Raw genomic sequence first — 13,837 nt, 5'->3', positions numbered from 1 at the left:
GGAATTGTCATCATTAGCCTGACTACGCCCACTGCAGGGCAAAGGCCTATCCCATGTCTCTCCATTAACCCCGTATTTTGCCAGGTGCGGCCACCGTACCCACCCAAACATCGTAATCTCATTCGCCCATGTAACTTTCTGCCGCTCCCTGCTACGGTTGCCTTATCTTGGAATCCACTCCGTTACACTTAAGTACCAGCGCTTACCTTCCCTTCGCATTACATGCTCTGCTCAAGCACTTTTATTCTTCTTGATTTTGACTAGGATGTCTTTGACCTGCGTTTGTTCCCTCACCCACTCGACCCGCTTCTTATCCATTAAAGTTACACCTATCATTTTTCTTTCCATAGCACGCTGCGTTGTCCTTAGCTTAAGCTGAACCGTCTTCGTTAGCCTCTTCATTTGCGCCGTATAGGTGAATAACAGTAAGATACACCTGTTGTATACTGTTCTATTGAAAGATGATGGTAAGCTGCATTTATGATCTGAGAGAACCTGTGATATGCGCTCCACCTCAATCTTATTCTTCTAGTTATTTTCCTTTCATGATAGAGATCAGCGGTCATAAGCTGCCCTAAGTAAACATATTCCCTTACTACTTTCAGGAGCTCGCTACCAATTGCGAACTGCTGTTACCTTCCGAGACTGTTGAACATGACTTTGGTTTTCTGTATTTTAATTTTTAGACCCACTGTTCTGCTCTGCCTGTATAACTCACTGATCATGCTTTGCCGTTCATTTCCTGAGTGGCCTTGCGAGCAATGTCATCAGCGAATCAGAGGTCAGTTAGGTGATCTCCATTAACTCTTATCCCCAACTGTTCCCAATTCAGGCTCCGGAATACCTCCGGTAAACTGGCTCTGAATAGCATTGGCGAGATCGTGTCTCCGTGCCTGACAATATGGAGGACTATGGTAGTTGTGCAGGCGATATAGATATAGATATATTATATTATTTGGTGATAACACTCTTCTACACCCTAATTCCGCAATGCCTGAATGACAGCCGAGATTTCCACTGAGTGAAATGCTATCTCGTAATCAATGAAAACGATATAAAAAGGTCCGTTATATTCTGCGCGTGCATTTCTCTATCACCTGATTGATAGAGTGAATATGGTCTATTTTCGAGCACCCTTTACGAAAGCCTACATGATCGTTTGGCTCATTGAAGGCTAAGGTTGTCCTGATTCTATTTCCGATTACCTTAAAGAATAAATTTTAGGCAACAGACAGTACCTTGATCGGTCTGCAATTTTTCAAGTATTTGGCGCCTGCTTTCGTATAAATTAAGATAATATTATCGTACTTCCAAGCTTGTGGTACGCTCGAGGTCACAACGCATTGCGCATACTGGGTTGTTACTTTTTCTAACACGATGTCCCCTCCGTCCTTCAATAAATTTGCTTTTATCTGATCCTCACCAGCTATTTTACCTCTCTTCATTGCTCCTAAGACTTTTTTACTCCCTCTTTCGTTGCTGGTAGGATGTCCCATTGCTGTGCGCTACTGTCTCTCTCATTAACGTGCTTATTGCATTGGCTACTGAACTTCGGCTATTTGAACTAACTTATCATTATTGCTAGTGACATTATTTGCCTCTTAACGCACACATCTGGTTTTTACCCATGACCAGCTTCCTCTGCACCGTTTTTAGGCTACCTTCGTTGTTTGGAGCATGCTCGATTCTCCTCATATTAAACTTCGTTGTGATGGGCTACCTTGCGCTTATTTATTTATTTATTTATTTATTTCGTATACTTTCCAGGCCCGAAGGCATTACAGAAAGGAGTGGTAAGGTACATAAAATGAACAGTGCATGTTATACAATATTATTTACAAAACGGCAGACAATACAGTTGTCTTGAAATTGCTGATGTCAGAAATGGCAGCGATGGAGGGAGGAAGGTCGTTCCAGTCTGCGCTCGTTTTGGGAATGAATGAATTATGACACATTTTTGTTCTGGAAAACGGAACAGCAACGTTACACATGTGGTCAGAACGGAACGATATGTATGATGGGCGAGCAAAAAGATGATCCTTTAATACAGGGTTGTGATGATACATTCTGTGGAAAAGACGAAAACATTTACGGCGTGAGGAAAGGTCTGGCAGGGTAAGGGTGCTTTTCATGGAAGTAATGCTGGCGTGACGGGAATAGTTAGATAAGATGAAACGTGCTGCGCGATTTTGAATGGATTCAAGTGTGTTGATTAATGTGATTTGACTGGGATCCCATACTGCGCAAGCCTATTCTAGCTTCGGCCGCACTAATGTTTTGTAAAATGTTAGTTTTATTGATAGAAGCACAGCAGAGAAATTTCGACGTAAATATCCAAGAACCCGGTTAGCGTTATTAGTGACATGCTCAACGTGCATATGCCATGATAGATTACATGAAAAAACTTCTCTTAAGCAATCACCCATCATCTGAGTGAGTTGCACAAATGTACGGGAATATGACAAACAAAAATTATGTCACGATTCAGCCAGCGTCTTCGCTTCGGCGGACGCGGTTGTTGCGACTCGCGGCTCTTCTTTCACTCTCCTCTATCTGCACGTGGCAGCGGTGGTGGCTCGGCTCGAGAGAGAGAGAGAAAAAAAACTCTGCCTCTCCCGTAACCGAGAGTAGAGTAAGCATGAAATGTTTACGGGCCTAATGTCATCTCGGTGGACACCCGAACCGCACCGTACAGGAAGGGAGGAACGCCACCACCCGTTCAGCGCGATGCCTTGCCATTTGGTTTTTTGAGGAAAGGAAATGGCGCAGTAATTCTCTGCCATCTCGGTGGACACCCGAACCGCACCGTAAAGCAAGGGAGGAACGCCACCACCCGTTCGGCGCGATGCCTTGCCCTTTGAACGCAGCGCTTCTCCCCCGGGCCCCTGTGCACCTGCGCAGCTTTGCTTCGATGCGCGAAGCCCCTAAGAGATCACGTACGACAACGAAGTCTACGTGGCATTTATGTGCTTTTTGCAGGCGTTATTAGAAATCGGAAATTATAATTTCGTGCATTATCAAACGCACAGCGCGACTGATATCTTGATAAACATTGAGAAGGCACTGGCAGCAGTTATTTTTTGTGACTCGTTTGGAGACCAACCGTTGCTTGCATGCCGGTCGCGTAGGAGGGCTTAGAGAGTCTCGTTAAATCTCGTTAAGTCTCGTACGGTGCCCGGATGTTCTCGTTTCAGAGCCCGGATGACTGGAATTCAGTGCCCGGATGACTCGATTTCAGTGCCCGGATGACTCGATTTCAGTGCCCGGATGACTCGATTTCAATGCCCGGATGACTCCATTTCAGTGCCCGGATGACTCGATTTCAGTGCCCGGATGACTCGATTTCAGTGCCCGGATGACTCGATTTCAGTGCCCGGATGAGTGGATTTCAGTGCCCGGATGAGTGGATCTCGGTCTCGGCGTGACGTCACCACACTGCCGACAACGGGGGCTAAAAGCATTTCATGCTTAATATGAACACCTAGGTATCTGTATGACTTGACGGATTCAAGGGAAGTGCCGCGAAGAAAGTAAGTGCGCGTGTTGACAGTGATTTTAGTGCGACGCGATACATGCATTGTTTTACATTTATTAACCTAGATAGCTCTGCTAATTCTCCTCTGTCTGTAGAGTTAGACGCCATCGTGCTTTGGCATTTCTGAATTAGATCTTTCGTCTCTGGAGATAGCTTGCCGGTATCCTGTCGAACCATCCTACCGCTTCTTCCACGGCGCAATCCGTAATGATAGCTGCGTATTTTCCGGTCACTTTTCAATGTTGCGGTCATCTTCCTCAGTTAAAGCGGAATATCTGTTCTACAAAGAAGACCTGAATTCTTCTACTTTACTTCTTATAGCTAACTCTTTAATGGGCTTCTGCTTCAGTAACTTCCTTCATTCACGCTTCAAATCTAATACCAGGCCTTCCCATTCTGTGGTCGGTACAACGGACCTTTCCGAGGACCTGCACATCCCCTACGTTGCAATCATGAGCGCACAGTTTGAAGTCTACTTCAATTTCAGTCTCATCAGTGGGGCTCTTCCACGTCTACTTCTTGTTTGCTCGTTTGCGAAACAAGGTAATCATGTTTCGTAAATTGTTTCTGTCTGCGAACTATGTTAATAACTCTCCCCTGATATTCCTACAACCTAAGCCATAGCCACCTACCGCCTGGACTCCAGCGTGCTTGTTGCCTGCCTTCGCACTGAAGTCGCCGGTCACTGCAGTGTTCTGTGATTTTACTTTTTTCGTTGCGGATTCAGTGTCTTCGTAGAAGCTTCCAATAATCTGGTCATCATGGTTTGATGCAGGCGCGTAGGCCCGCAACACCTTCGGCTTGTACCTTTTATTAAACCTAAATACGATATAAGCCACCCTCTCGTTAATACTACTGTCCCGAAAGACGCGGGTTCGATCCCGGCCGCGGCGGTTGAATTTCTTTGGAGGATAAATTCGAGGCCCGTGTACTGTGCGATGTCAGTGCACGTTAAAGAACCCCAGGTGGTCGAAATTTCCGGAGCCCTCCACTACGGCGTCTCTCATAGCCTTAGTCGCTTTGGGACGTTAAACCCCATAAACCAACCAACCAACCGTTAATACTACAAAACTTTCCTACGTTGCCAGCTATGTCCTGATTGAGGAGGAATCCCACGCCTAGTTCTCTTCGGTCCGCCAATCCACGCTAGCACAGTACATGTCCGCCCTTTAGTACTGTATACGCCTCATGTGTCCTCCTAACCTCAATAAGCCCTATGACATCCCACTTGACACCCGCTAATTCCTTTAACAACACTGCTAGGCTAGCCTCACTGGATAAAGTTCTAAGTTAAATGGTGCGAGATTCAGTTTCCAATGGCGGCTTGTTCGGAATTGTAGGTGTGCTGAAGTAAAGCGATTGTAAAATGTTCTCTGAGACAATAAGAACAAATACTCGTTTTTCATTGAGATACTCTTAACTATGAATTATGACTCAAAATTACTGTTGTAATTACTGGCGACTCATCCATCGCTTAGTTTTAAACAAAAAAAAAAAAACGCAGGGCATGGGGAGGTTGCGGACAAAAGGAGCAATTCAAGAACATTTCAAAATATAGTACACGGCGTGTTCACTGCAGATGAACACACTGGAATCATGCAAATTATTAGCAGGAGTACCTTCGGATCGTCTGCGCTGTGTGAGCAACGGTCAGTGATTTCATAACGGTCGTGGTAAATTCAACGGCTTACTAGTCCTCTCGCCCACATTGATGCCTTGTGAATAAGCAAGCGATATTATCCTGTAGTTCGGGTCCAACAAAGCGCTGGTTTCGAGGAAAGCAACTGCAAAGAGAACAAATTAACATAAGGTAGCCTAATTTGCAAAGCTTTAAGCATACCTCAATATTGTTAAGAATCTTGAGCGCGACCACCAACCAGGGATGCTTTCGCGCATGATCATCTCAGTAATAGCAACCTTCATCGCGACGTTCTCTTGGTCATACTGTTAGTTTTATTGAACTTTAAATCGGCTTACGTCAAACCCTCACGGACTGTGAAGCTTTCATTTAGTTTTTGTTTCATTTAATAATAACAGCTGAATGAATTAGAAGAAAAATTTCTGTGACTAGTGTTGAGAGTTGTAGTCCATCAGCGCCGAGGGATAGTGTAAACATGAAATGCATTTCTGAGTGAGCACAGCGCATTATAGAAGACATCACTCGTGGTTGCAGCCATGCAACGATATCAACCATGTTTAGTTGCTACTGAACACGCACCTGTCTTCGACCGTGCCTGGTCTTCGAGCTATCTGGCGCGAATAATCTCTCTGGCTGCTTTAGCGCATTGAGGCGCCTTTTCTTTTCTTATCTTGACAGCGCACCTGCCTTCCGTCGCCGCTTTTGGTGCTTTATATGCTGCGGCGTTCCGCCGCTTCAGTTTTTCGTCCTGGGCAGGAAGTTCTACTTCCTTTTCATGTTTCGCTCTTTGAAGCTTTATGACGCGCGCTCATTCTTCATCGGCCCGAGGAATGCCTTTGGCCGCCTTTTCACTGTTGCCGATAACAGCATATAGCCAGCGCTGACGACAATGGCGACGCTTTCTGTCTCTTGACTGAAATGGTAGAACTGCATGGCCAGTGTGTAAGCTTGCGGACGAGCATTTGTAACTCCAGATCGAAGGCAAGGTGCATCACGGAGTCAACAATTTACGGTGCGTAACTTGAGAGGTCCCGTTAGAAGAACGAGAGCGAGAGGGAATGGCGGTGGCCGAATATTTTTTCAAATTAGAAGCCGAAGAAGATATTTTAGATGCGGTGTTTACTGGGATGCTCTCCAACGAACACTGAAAAAAAAAGCGTCTATATACAGTGCGACGAGATCAGCATTTCTAGCGGAACCGGATGGTATTTCACAAGAGAAAATAATGTTGGTTGGCATTCTTTGTATTTGGCGCAGACGAGTGGCACCACGTTATTGTGATACGGACGCATGTTTGCATGTAGTTACCTCGAAGAAATGGTTTACATGTGTCACGATGCGTTGAAGAAGCACGATGTCCATAAAATATATCAGAGTTCCTTACAGTAACGACAGTTTTTTACACAAAGCTATCAGACTAAAGAATATTGAATATTGTCATCATGTAAGTGGATCCCAGCGCTTTGGCCTCCCTGCGCTACACTTTCCTAATATTATTTTACTTTTGCTTTTCCCAAACGCATAACATACGGTCATACCTTTGATCATTGACAGGAAGTCTGGAGAGGGGAAGCTAGTAAGTGAGTACCCTCTCTATTAACGCGAGAGCGTTAAGATTGCGTGCCCGTCTTTGCGCGCCATTCGACAGAAACACCTACTCAGGTGCGAATCGCAGCCAGGCCGTCCACGGGATGAGAAGACTGGATTTTTGGTCCGCGCCACCGGACGTTACTGGACTTACTTCGAGAGATAATACTTTATGCCAGCAGGTACACTCTCGCAATAATAAAAAAAGAGCATCGGCCAGCTGTGAACTCGGCATCGTCGTCGTCATGATTGTCGGCGTGAGCAAAAAATCCCCAGTGAAGCTGGCTGCCCACCTGCCACTGACTAGGTCCCGTGACCAAACGATCTTATTATAACCTGCCCAACAGATTGTAAGTAAACACCCCACCGTGGCAGATGACAGTTAATTATTGGTCGCGAGAGGTTGGCTGGAAAGCACACCCTGCATCTCGCAAGCCCAGTTGGTGGGTTTATTTGAAGCAGACACCTGTCAGGGTTTTGGCGCTTCGCTTAACCGCTACACAACTGTGCAACTGTGCCAGGAGTAGTATTCCTTTGTCATAGCGCCCTCAAACCAGTCCTGTCAGGGAGTTCAGTAAATATCGTAATGCCGTATTGATTGAAAATAAATCTAATGGCTTTCTTTTGCTCCTTTTCATTTTACTGATATTAAGGCGAAAGCCTTTAATGCCTGATTGTTGTCAACAGAAGGTTGGCAGCAGAAGGTTGTCAGAAGAGGCGTCACGCTTTTGCTAGTCAGACCAGAAAAATATCTCTGTGCACGATGGGATTCGAACCACCATCCTTCCCTTCCGCAGCCGAGCGTGCTAATGGCTACGCTTCTTCCTGCCAACACATATGTAGTTCTTGCCTAGGACGCTAGAAAGTGTTTGAAGAAAGGCGTCGAATAAGACAGATGCCTCCCAAAACCTCTCCAGTGTGTCCAGCATTTAAGATTCACAAACAATTGTGTACTTCATTAAAATCTTAACCACAGATCAGTCACACAAACAGCAACACCGCGCTAAAGGCTTTCGCCTCACCGCGCTTTAGGTCAACACGGTTCCCCCCTGAATTTTTTTTAACACAAGTAAATGGATCGCATATTATACTGCCGTATCCAAGAAGAGGTAAAAGGAGAGTTATAAGTAAGAAGCTTAACATCATTTGCTGAGCTACGAAGGCATCGCTTCAAATAGTACAATTTGATCATGGCGTTATTTGCTATGTGGGTAATTGTGGATCGCAACGCAGATCATGAGATATGTGAAGACCTAGGTACTTGTACTCTGAAACGCGGAGAAGTGGGTCACAATCAGTTGAATCATCGAAAATGAATGGGCCTTCTTAGCTTCTTATTTGTAATGGCTAGAACAACACTTTTAGCCTAATTCACACACATCTGTCATCTATTAGACCACTTTATCAGCCTATCAAGATAAGCGTTCTGCTTTGAGAGAAGTTTATTGGACTGATTATGCATACAAAGGGACCATAGTCCCTCACAAAGACAAAAACAACAAGGCAGCGACTAGTGTCGCTCGGTACAAACAAGCTATGAAACAAGAACACGACGGCGACTGCTGTCGCCGTTCACACAAAATCATTCACAGCACAGAATGTTCAAAGGGTTCATAATGTCCAGGCATCGCGGGGCGAAGCACGGTCACTAAATACGATGAACGCGCACTGACACCGCGCACCACACGCTCAATACGGCAGGAGCCGCACCATCACGCGGCCCCCGCTGGCGGCGATGAAGCGGGTACTCCACCGCCGCAGGAACTCGTCTTCTGGGAGGGTCACATGATCTAAACACTCCTGTTGAAACAGGCGCGCCCAAACACTCTGCAGCATGGGGAACATGGCGCGTTGAGGCCGGCCCTGCAAGGAAGCGACGCCTCTATGGCGCCACAAAACAAAGGCCCCGACACACAGCAAGAGCCGCACAAATGCGTCGCGCGGCCTGGTGTGCGAGTCGAGGCTAACAAAAAACATGCGCGACATCAGCCTCCAAAAAGTGCGCGCTACTACGCACTCAAAAAGCGCGTGTTCGAGGGTCTCTGTCGCACCGCACTGGGGACACCGAGAAAAAGGAGCGATGCCACACGCGGCGATGCGGACCCCCGTTGGGAGGACTCTGCAGCCTCGCAGCCAGCCGAATTCGCGGACGTCTGGTGGTACCCAGTGCGACGTCAAGTCTCGCCACCGTACCCGCCTGCTCCGCGCTAGCTCTTCAGGTGTAGCCTCCTGGATGGCGAGGAGCTCGCAAACGCGGGAGGCCTGCGTCTGAGAGACGTCAACCTCGGGCAGGGTGGCGGTGAGAGACTCGGCCGTCCGACAGACATACCGGAAGAACGCCGGCTGCCGTTCGGCTGAAGGACCTACGAGTTCACCAAAAAAGAGGCGCCGCGAAGTCCCGAGAAGGTAGGCGAGGAGCCCTCTTCCCGGGTAGTCGGTGGCGTCGACCAGGTCGCGGACGCCTCAAACAGCAAGCACGCTGCACATTGTGCGCAGGTTGGGCAGGCTGAACCCGCCCATGCGCGTGGGAAGATGGAGGAGCGCGCGAGCGACGGCCTCCTTAACCTGATCATCACACTAATTCATAAGAGTAGAGGACACAGTCGTCGGCATACAACAGGTGTTATTTTGTTGCAACCATCCACAATGTGACAGGTATGCTTGAAGCCAGTTCATCTAAAAACGGCCCACACACACAAAAAAAAAACACAGAGCTTTGCTTTTCGTGTTTTTGTGTGCCGTTTTTAGATGAATCGTTACACACTAGCCCGACATTCTACTTTATTGAAGCCAGTTACAAAGCAGAATATTTTCTAGCATGTTACGAAGCCAAATTACCAGTTTGGAGTTGTAAATCTCGTCGAATGCTTTTGCTAAATACAAGAACAGTGAGCCTCTTTGACTTCGGTCATGTATAGCTAAAGCAAAATCGTGCATTGTTTCAGCAAACTGAGTGAAGGTTGAAAACCCCTCCTGAAGCCATGCTGAGTTGATGAAAAAATAGCACGAGTATCAAGAAATACGGTAATGCTTTTCAGGTTGGCTGAGCGCGAGACAAACGAGGACAAGAGAGGGACGCAAGACCATCCCTAAGGACGATCGGACACAGGCGCTAAGCCAACCTGGTCTTTCTTGCCGCCAAGGACGTTCAGAAGAAGGTCGTGGTCGCTTAGTACTATACGAGACATTTTGCTATCCGAGTTTACAACGTGCATCGAATAACTATTGCCTGGATATCGATCTATGTCACCGCACTGAAAAAGTAGGTCATCCAAAACGAATACATAGCTAAAAAACACTTTTCAACCTGTTTGAGCAGGACAGTAGCACAAGACCAACGCCATTATTTCGATAACATTTTGCATTGGTGAAAAAACTAACCTTCACGAGAAGAAAAATGTGCCTGTTAAGCATGGTTGCAGGCCTGCTGCCGTCTTTCCCGCTGAAAGGCCAGTCCGTCACCGCTGGGTATAAGTAGACCGGGCAGTGGGACATCACATGGACGGTGGCGTGGCATTAGTTGATGATAGCATGCGTCTTGTCTGGAGATCAGTGCCATAGCAGGTGTCTAGAATTTCGGAGCCGGCATCGAGTGGATCCGCATACAGTGAGGGAACGTGTACGATGGAAAGGGCGTTGAAAAACTTCACAAGAAGAAACAGGTGCCCGTTAAGCATGGGTGCAGGCCTGCTGCTGGCTTGTTCACTCTGACCGAGGAGAAAGGAGTGGCCTTCAAAATGCAGAGTATCACAGAAGAATTCTTCGCCGGCTAGTCTCAAACCGACACAAGACCGTTGCCGAGATCACAGCCGAAGCGCCTACGATCTAGAAGTCCCTCCGCATCTGGGCTCGGCAGTACGGCCGACCGACAACAGCCTGCTCCATGAGCCATACAGGCAACTGAACGACCGCCAATGACAGCCTACAGGACATCATCCGTGAGATTGTCCGCGAAGAACCACGACGACTGCTATCATACAGTACACAGCGCAAGCAGCGACTCTGATGAGTGTGGTACGGGAAGAAGTGCAACATGCACTTAGCACCCCGAGTCCGGTGACCACCGAGCCCCATACCATAACATGTGCCGCCACACTACGCAGTCCTGCGCCCCGAAGAGAACCTCCAAGCCCTCTTCGGTGGGAACCAGCTCTAAAAGAACGACGCCATCTAGCTCCCGCGCGTGCACCTCACGAAAGACGCAACGGCTGTAAGAAACGCGTCGAGTGGAGGACTCCCGAAAATCGCCCGCTGTGCTTACAATGTGGCTTTGCTGGCCAAATACTTCGTCACTGCACGTACAGACGCACCGGACTGCGCGGTTTTTCCATCGACTCCCCAAGGCTGCTCCCTGGCCTCCGACCACGGGAAAGCGACCACTATCTGCGCAGAGGGGGGAGTAGGTGTCGTCAAGCCGTCTCTCCTGCTCCCCGTCGCTTTCCACCATACGTTTTCCGCCGCCGGGCCGCACCTACGCCGAGCTGTTCGCCGAAGGCCCCCAGGCCCCGCAGAAGAAACTAAAGAAAGCAACCTTTCGAGGTGAGGTTGCTCACGAGCAAAACACCGATGATCCTCCAACGACCACGCCGCATGAAGACGCTGGCCCCAAAAAGAAGACGCCGCATAGAATGACAAACGTGACCACGATGCGAACCGCCTCCAAAACGACGCTGCCGCCCAGAAAAGCTTCCACGACACACCCCAGCCACGATTCGTATACCCGACGAAGCCGCGACCCGACGCCGAAGATGACGCGCAACGCAAGAGCCAGGACATCTGACTTAGAAGTGGTTATCGACGGCCGCAAGGTTACCGCTCTAGTCTAAAGAGGGGCCGATTATTCGGTGGTGAATAAAACAATAGCTGAGAAGATGAGGAAAGTCACGACCGCTTGGGACGGCCCACAAATTCGCACCGCAGAGGCCCACCCCATTACACCATCAGGAAAATGCACATCGCGAGTGCCTGTTAAGGGACATGCGTATCCCACGAACTTCGTAGTGGTACGGAACTTCGTAGTACCACAGTAATGATAACACGAAGTGATCCTGGGCATGGATTTCCTTAATGAGGATGGCGATCATCGACGTGCGATCAAAACTTATTACACTTTTGACGGACGAGATCACCGCTTCGATAAGAACCCTACAACATCACGTTGCCCTGAGCGTTATGGAAGAACAAATGGGTGATCCACCCCGCTCAAGCTTCATCTTCATCGTATGGGCCACGAAAGCCAAAAGCAATGAAGCCATCATCGAGGGGAACATGCATTTGCTTCTAGGCCGAGGAATCGGCATCGCAATAGGCACTGCACATTTCAGCAGTGGCCATGCTGAAGTACTGCTCAAGACCTTCAGCGAAGAATACGGTCGTGTTAGCAAAGGAATACCGATTGCGTTCTTCGACGAACTATCGCATGTTCGAGAAGTCTTTGCCCACTCCGATTCAGCCCCAGAAGCTCAGCAAATGAAGATCATAAATAAAAATTCATTTGATAATCTTCTCCCGTGTCGCGTCCTCTCGCTCGCTTTGTCCTTGTTTATTCGCTGAGCGCAAATATGAAGATCACAAGCACGTTTCCGACATAAACACATCCCTGCCATGAAAAAAAAAACAAGATAAGATCCGCAACCTTCTTCAAAGCTGCAGAGAGTGCTTCTCGTAATATCCCAAGGCCCGACAAACACCCATTTCCTAGCATCGAATGGCAACCGACCAGCACACCCGACCTCTCCACCAAAGCTCCCACCGCGCGTCGCCACAAGAACGGCAAGCTATCCGCGACCAACGGAAGAAATGCTTCGCGACGACATCATCCAGCCATAGAAGTGCCCCTGGTTGGCACCGGTTGTCCTCGTCAGAAAGAAGGACGATCCTCTTCGATTCTGCGTCGGTTACCGCCGCTTAGGCAACATAACGAAGAAGCAACATAACTAACATACCCCCTCCCACGCATCAGGGACACACTGGACTGGCTCTGCAACGCCAAGTATTTTTCATCGATGTACCTCAAGGGGTGCTACAGCAAATTGACGTAGATGAAAGAGATTGCGAGAAGACCGCATTCATCACACTGGGTGGCCTCTCAGAGTTCAAGGGGACGCCATTTGGTCTCAGTTCCGCACCAGCGACGTTTCAGCTCGTAATGGATAAAAAGTTGGCAGGCCTGAAGTCGCAATATTTTCTAGTATATTTAGGTGACATTGTTGTCTTTGTCTCGTACTTTGAAGAACACCTAAAAAGGCTTCGAACAGTTCTAGAGGCAACCAAGTATGGCCTATCCTTGAAGGCAGAGAAGTGCCTTTTTGCGTATCCAGAGCTGCTGTTTCTAGGCCAAACCGTTAGCAAGGAGGAAGCGCACTCAGACTCGTAGGAAACAGCTGCTTTCTCCCTGTTTCCACAGCCGTCCGCTAATCGGTGAGCAGCTTCCTCGGACTATTCGTGTATTACCGATGATTTGCCAAAAACCTTTTGAGCATCGCTGAACTTCTGACTGAACTGACGAAGGCAGACGTGCTGTATTAAGAAATAAATACGCGCAAAATGAAGCGCCGCATGTGGAAGCCTTCGAGGAACATAGGGGAGTTTACAGCCCCCGCCGATCCTAGCGCACTTTGATGAAAACACCGAGACTCACGTTCGTACCGACGCAAGCATCGTGGGCCTATGCACCGCCCTCGTGCGCAAAACCGACAGAGGGGAGGAAGTAATCGCGTAAGCTAACCATTCCCTGGTCAAGGCCGAGGCTAACTATTCGACAACTGAGAAGCAGTGCCTTGCTATCGTATGGGCTACGCCGAAATTTTACCTTACCTATAGTTGAGGATTTCTTGCTGAAAAAGCCAGCGCATCGATTTCGCATCTGGAAATGTCATTCAGCAAGCAGGGCAGCCGGTCACATAACATTTGCTGACCATAATTGGCACGTAGGTGAGGAGCTCACCAAGTCTCGGGGGTTTGAGTTACGTAAGGGGCTGTGTGTTTTGTGAAATAAGCAAGAGAGCTGAGAACGCTAATACTTTTGACACCTCTTCTGTAAGTTGTCGTTAAGTGGTTGTTTTATTAAGCCAGAC

Source organism: Amblyomma mixtum, chromosome 2 (genome assembly GCF_055824585.1).
Source record: "Amblyomma mixtum isolate Tamu chromosome 2, ASM5582458v1, whole genome shotgun sequence".
Classification (NCBI taxonomy): Eukaryota; Metazoa; Arthropoda; class Arachnida; order Ixodida; family Ixodidae; genus Amblyomma; species Amblyomma mixtum.
The sequence above is the reverse complement of the archived record's forward strand: the minus strand, read 5'-3'. Positions refer to the sequence as shown.